We start from the raw sequence: 6,235 nt of genomic DNA, 5'->3' as shown, positions 1-6,235 counted from the left end.
GGATCTCCCTTCCTTCCGCCGCGCCCTTAAGACATGGCTATTTCAACTAGCAGGACTGGCCTAAGGGGAAATTTTTAGCGGGGTTTTTAAAAAACAATTTTAAATTAATCAAAGGCCAAATCTAATATTTCATTTTAATTATGTTTTTTAACGATAGTATTGGGGTATTTTTTGTATTTTTTTTTTATCAGGCTGTCAGCCGCCCTGAGTCCGTAAGGAGAAAGGCGGGGTAAAAATTCAATTAAATAAATAAATAAATAAATAAAATAGTCATGCTGGTTTTACATCTTTTTTTCCTGCCACTACCAAGTTAGCAATGTGTTTTCTATCTATAGACTATCTGTCAGAATCCAGTTATATTTCCTTTCTATCTATCTCCTCTGATTCTATCTCCAATTCTCACCCTTCCCTGGATTCTGCCATACTCCCAAGGGGGAGGGGGGATATGCATGCGGGTTTATTACTTTCACTTCTTCTATTCACTACAAAGTAACCTTTTGTTTATTCGTGTGTGCTAACCATTACAATGTAACAAATTGCCTCCTATACTATGCAGCCCTCTGAACTTCTCCCTACCAGGCAGCTAGGAAAAAGGGGGGGGAATACAAACCTCCGGAGCTGTGGAATGATCGTGCACAAACGGAACCAGACTGATGTTATCTTGTTTGAAAAGAAAAATACAACAGCAGACTCATGTGGAAGGGATAACTGTAATTTGGTGACCCTCACAGTCAAAAATGGCAGTTGGTTCCTGGAACAAAATAGATGGGAAAGACGAAACTGGATGTTTGGGATAGGAATAGATGCTGATGGCTACGATCCAATATCAGAGGTAGAAATCAAAATCATAACTGCAACCAAAAGATCCTGAATTGGAGGACGAATAGTGGAAGTTTAAGCGAGAAAACCTCCAAAGGGGGGAATAATGTAGTAAAATGAACAATTATTAGAATAATGATTTGTCTGCAATAATGATGTGTCTGCATAATTGCTAGAATAATGATGTAATGCATAATCACTGGGAAAATTCACTGGGAAAGTTCTGTGTCAGTAATATGTGGCTAATCAAATGCACATTGCACATGGATACTTTGTATGTAGCAAAACCTTCCATTGTATGCCCGTGAGAAATGATCCAAATGTATTACAGTGTATTATCATGTGTAGTCCCTTTGTTCCTGAAAGAAGGGTAGTATAAAAACTGAAGTCTAATCCCGCCCTCCTCGTTCAGAATTGCCTATCTCTAATTTGCCTCTGAACCTGCGCAATAAACCTCTCTGCTAAACCCCTCTGGAATTCGTAAGAGTTCTTTCGTTTTCCACAAGAATCTCATCCTCTGCTGTACCCTATTAGTAAAGGAGACCATTTAAAACATCACCATACGGACTTTAACAAACTGAATTTAGTTCTAGTCAAGTATTCTGAACTGTAAATATTGTAAAAGGTTTTGCTGAATATAATGAACATTGGATGGGAGCAAGCAGGAAGATAATTCTGTCTAGAAAAGATGACTATTCACAACATCTGGTGTTATGAGGTATTAAGAGGCTTGAAAAGAATGCAAAATATTGTAGTGCTTTTCAAGGATTCAGAGTAATAGTAAAGTGATGACTTTACAACAGCAATTAATGAGATGAACTTTGAGGCTTCTGCCTTAAGTTTAGTCACTGTTCTCTAATTCAGCCTTTTGTAATCTGCATCCTCAAGATATTTTGGACTTCAGCCTTTATAAGCCTAGCCATTAAGACTATTGGCATTGAGCTTAGAGAGACTTTTAAGATCCCTGGTTTATCTCTTTTATATCTAAAGCTATTTTTTTCCTGTGTTATTGCTATTGGGAATAATGAGAAAATAACCTGCTTATCAGTAGTTAATGATTTATACAGTCTCTTTTTTATTATTAAGCACAATTCTCTTAAATCTCTTAATACCATTATTATGAATCATCCAGGGCATTTTCCTATCATAATTTCTTTTCCAGACTTTTCATTTCCAAGTCTGCTTGGCCATTATCTTCACCACTGGTCACTGTGGAACATAGACAAAAGACAGGAAGCATCATGAGTTCATCAGTGTTTTCTCTAACCCACTAACAGAATAATATAAAAAAATCATTTATGGTCCCCTGCCCTGCAAGCTATAATCATTCCCTATATTTTCAGTATTCCTGCACATTTTGTCCCCCCAAAAATCAAGCATAATTCTTCCCATGTTTTAAATACCACTGTAAACCATGATTACAACATGACACTGTAGTTATGCAGCCAGACCATGGTTGTAAGTTCCAGCACAGAGTCTCTGATTGAAAAAGAGGCTAGGGAAAAAAATATATGCCTGAAGGCTGGAAAATGGAGTAAGATAGGAGTCTATTTCTTCAGAATAAATCAATTTTGACTGTTTGCAGGTATTGTGAAACTGACTAGGATTAAGAGCAAAGGGTTGGCCAACAGTTAACAGGTTTAATGTGATGGCCAAATGGCCTTTTCCAACTGTAATATAGCGATCATAGATATACTGCCTTGGGGAAAGCTCCAAGGTCAGATAGCAAAGGGCAGAACAAGGCAAAGGTTCGAAAGAATAAATGGGAAAATGGATCATCCACAAGCCACAAACTCCACTACTGTATCAGAAACTATGTGCTTTCAGTTGTGCCATAACAGACTTCCCCTTGCCCCCCTGAAATAAACTAGTTCTACTGTCCAAGAAGAATGATGGCTGGTGACCACAAGGGATGGATGTGATGCCCATGCAGAAGCAGCACCAAAGTTTCATGCCCTAATTTTTGTATAATATGTGTAATGGCATTCTAACAATAGGAGTTGAATTATAATGGATTTTTTTCCAATCAGATAATAAGAGGTCTCAGCTTCCAAGAACGTATGATATACTTTTTTTCTCCTAGTATCTGAAAAAACACCCATTTTCCTCTTTCCTATGCACAAAGACTTTCTCTTGGTACCAGTTTATCCAAAGGTGCCGAGCCCTTCAGAGGAATTGTATCTTATCTCAGAATGGATAGAGCCACTTCAGGGGTCCCATTTCCCTGTTGACTTTATTTGCCATTTTCCTACATATTGTCTGGTAGTTTATAGATTCTGGCAGTCTGCAATTCTGCAGTTATTATCAAGGTAGATAATATTACTTTAATTAACTATTCCCTTCCTTATGCTTTGTGCTAGTGCAGGGGTGTCAAACTGCCGGCCCACAGGCCAGATGCGTCATGGCGAAACTGCACCCACCCCATTGCCGGCAATGGAAAAAAAGTCACGATACGTCGCAACACGTCACGTGACATTGCAAGTTTGACATCCCTGTGCTGGTGCTTTATTGTTCCTGTGTTTATGGTAATAGTTTGCAGAGTTAATTGCTTGAATTCAGTGGCTCTTTTTGATAGCAATCTGTTTCTCTCATCAAATTTCAGCAGATGTTCTTGGTTCCAATTATTATGTGTGATTATAGCTCTTAGCCAACACCCAAACACAAGGCATTTTTGCTATAGTATGAAGAAATCTTCAGCCAAAGATAACACAACTTATAGCTAACCAGAACATGAAAAGACACAGAAATTCTAAATTAGAATTTAGAAGCACAGGTCCATAAAAGATCAAGCAGAAGCAAAATAGTAAATAATCCAAATGTTAAATTCAGTCCATGGATCAATACAACAGAAACCTAGTGATGATTTCACAACACAGAATGTCTACATGAAGAAAACAGATTAGACTCTGGATTAGCCCATGCAGATTACTATTTCACTGTTTAATCTACTTAATTAAAATTATTACAAGAAATGCTAATATTTCTATGGAGAAATTGACCAAATAATATATGTAATTATAGAGTCATTTTTAATTGAATAGCCCAAAGCACATATTCCAGTAGAAGAAATTCCCTGAAAATGGGCTCCAGCATGAATCCGAAAGCTCAGAAGAGTAAATCTCTGGTCCCGGTGACCGATCCAAATTCGATCTCGCATCATTTTTAATTGCTTATAAGACCCAAATGCCTAATATCTGAAAATTAAACATATGAGGAACCGTCATCAACCTGTCCCATCTAATCAACCAGGGAGTTGGTGCGAACCCCATTGGTTAAATAATTTCCACTGGTAGGGTCTAGGAAGAGAGCCTTCTCTGCTGTTACTCCTGCCCTATGGAACATCTTGCTTCCAGTGGTGAGGTGAACCCCTCCTCTTTTGGGAAGAATGTAAGCACCTGGCTTTGCCAACTAACATGGGGGTGTAAGAGTGGTATACAACCCTAGGAGTAACTTTTGTAATGTTTAACTTTTTAAAATTCTGTTTTAATATTACTTTTAATTATGTTTTTATGGTTTTATTATAAACCAGCTGGTGAGATGGGCAGTATAGAAATTTGATAATTAAATAAAATAAATGTTATGTCCTGGGCCGGCAGGCACAGGCTGCAGCGATTGGCCCGGGCAGACCATGTGGATGCCCAGGACAAGAAAGGCTGCTCCCAGCCTTTGCAATGATTGGCCAGCAAGGTATTGTGCAGGGGGGCTATAAAAGGGGGCCGCACCATTTTAAAATCTGTTCTGTTGGTGTTGCAATAAAGGAGAACTGTTGGAACTCGTTGCTTCATCTCAATGCCTCTTTTCCTGAAACAGAACATTGGCAACGAGGATGGGATGCCTGCAAGGCAAACAGATTAAGAAGCCAAGCTGACTCACCACAGGGGGGCTTGCAGCTTGGAGAAGTGTGGCTCCTGGAGATTGACTCAGCCTGCCAGCACTGAGACGCTGGAGGTGAGCTCAGAATAGGGGGCCCCTTCTCAAGACTTGCAGCAGGAGGTGTGGACGAAGTTCCTGGGCTGAAACGATGGCAAAGATAGGCCGGCTTTCAGAGTTTGACACAGCTCACCCAGAACGCTGGAGCTCGTACGTGGCCCAGGTGGAGAACTACCTCCGGGTGAATCAAATTCATGAAGATGACCTCAAAGCTGCCACGCTGCTGTGTGTGTGTGGGCAAGAGACCTTCAAGATTGCGGAGAATCTGGTCACCCCAGCACCACTGGAATCAATCACCTACACAGACTTGAAGAGGATGCTTCGAGAGCATTTTGAACCCAAGCTCTCAGTGATTGCCTGGCGACACACGTTCGAGCAGAGGGACCAGAGGCCTGGTGAGTCTGCAGCAGAGTTTGTTGCGGCCTTGCGACAAGCAGCTAGGCCCTGCAAATTCAAAGACTTGGAAGAGAGACTGAGGGATCGGCTGGTCTGTGGCCTGCGAAGCCGGGAGTTGCAGCAGAAGCTCTTCACGAAGGAAGGCCTCACGTTCCAAGATGCCCTGAGGGAAGTTTCAGCCAAAGAAGCAGCAGGCGGAGCTGTGAAGGCCTTGCGGCTCTCCAAGCCCCCTCAAGTTTCAGCCACCGTCCATCAAGAGGTTGCTCACGAAGAATCCGAACAGGATCCAGAATTGGAAGTGGACCGGCTGCATCAGACTCCAGGGAGAAGGCCTCCCGGAGGGAAGGCCCAGCCAGCATCATCCCCTCGGTGCATCGGGTGTGGAGGCCGCCATCGCCGCGCAGACTGCCGTTTTCGTTCCGCCATCTGCAGGGCCTGTGGTAGGCAAGGCCACATTGCCTCCGTCTGTTTGGGTTGCCAGAAGGAATGTTACCCAGAAGAATTGCCTCAGAAAGGTAACAGGGTTCCCAGCCAGAACAGGGTGGGCTTCTGCGCATCACGTAGGAGCGTTTTTAGAACGGGGGTCCACAGGCCACTTAGGAAGAAGCTTCACATCGACGTGAAGTTGCAAGGGGTCCCCTTGTCAATGGAGCTGGACACTGGGTCCGCTCTATCGATCATCTCCCTAGACACCTTTAACAAGGTCTGCAGCAGAAGCGGCCTACGGGTAAAACTCAGGCCGTCAAACCTCATCCTCACAGATTTCCAAAATTCCAGAGTCAACGTGAGGGGGGAGGCCACACTCAAGGTGCAGCGTAGGAATTTTGAGGGGTTACTGGATGTAGTTGTGGTTGGGGGAGACCGTACGAGTCTTATTGGACTCGACTGGTTTGAGGCCCTGGGAATTCAGGTGACTGGAATACACAGTGTGCAAACAACAGGCCTGGCTGGTGTCTGCAAGGAGTTTGCAGATGTGTTTAGTCCAGAACTTGGCTCCTACAAAGGCCCTCCTATTTCTCTGAGGCTAGACCCAGCCATAGCCCCCATTAGAATCAAGTCACGCAGGGTGCCCTTTGCCTTAAAGGGTAAA

Source organism: Protobothrops mucrosquamatus, unplaced genomic scaffold, assembly GCF_001527695.2.
Source record: "Protobothrops mucrosquamatus isolate PMUCROS unplaced genomic scaffold, P.Mucros_1.0 scaffold_156, whole genome shotgun sequence".
Taxonomy (NCBI): domain Eukaryota; kingdom Metazoa; phylum Chordata; class Lepidosauria; order Squamata; family Viperidae; genus Protobothrops; species Protobothrops mucrosquamatus.
Note: the sequence above shows the minus strand (reverse complement) of the source record.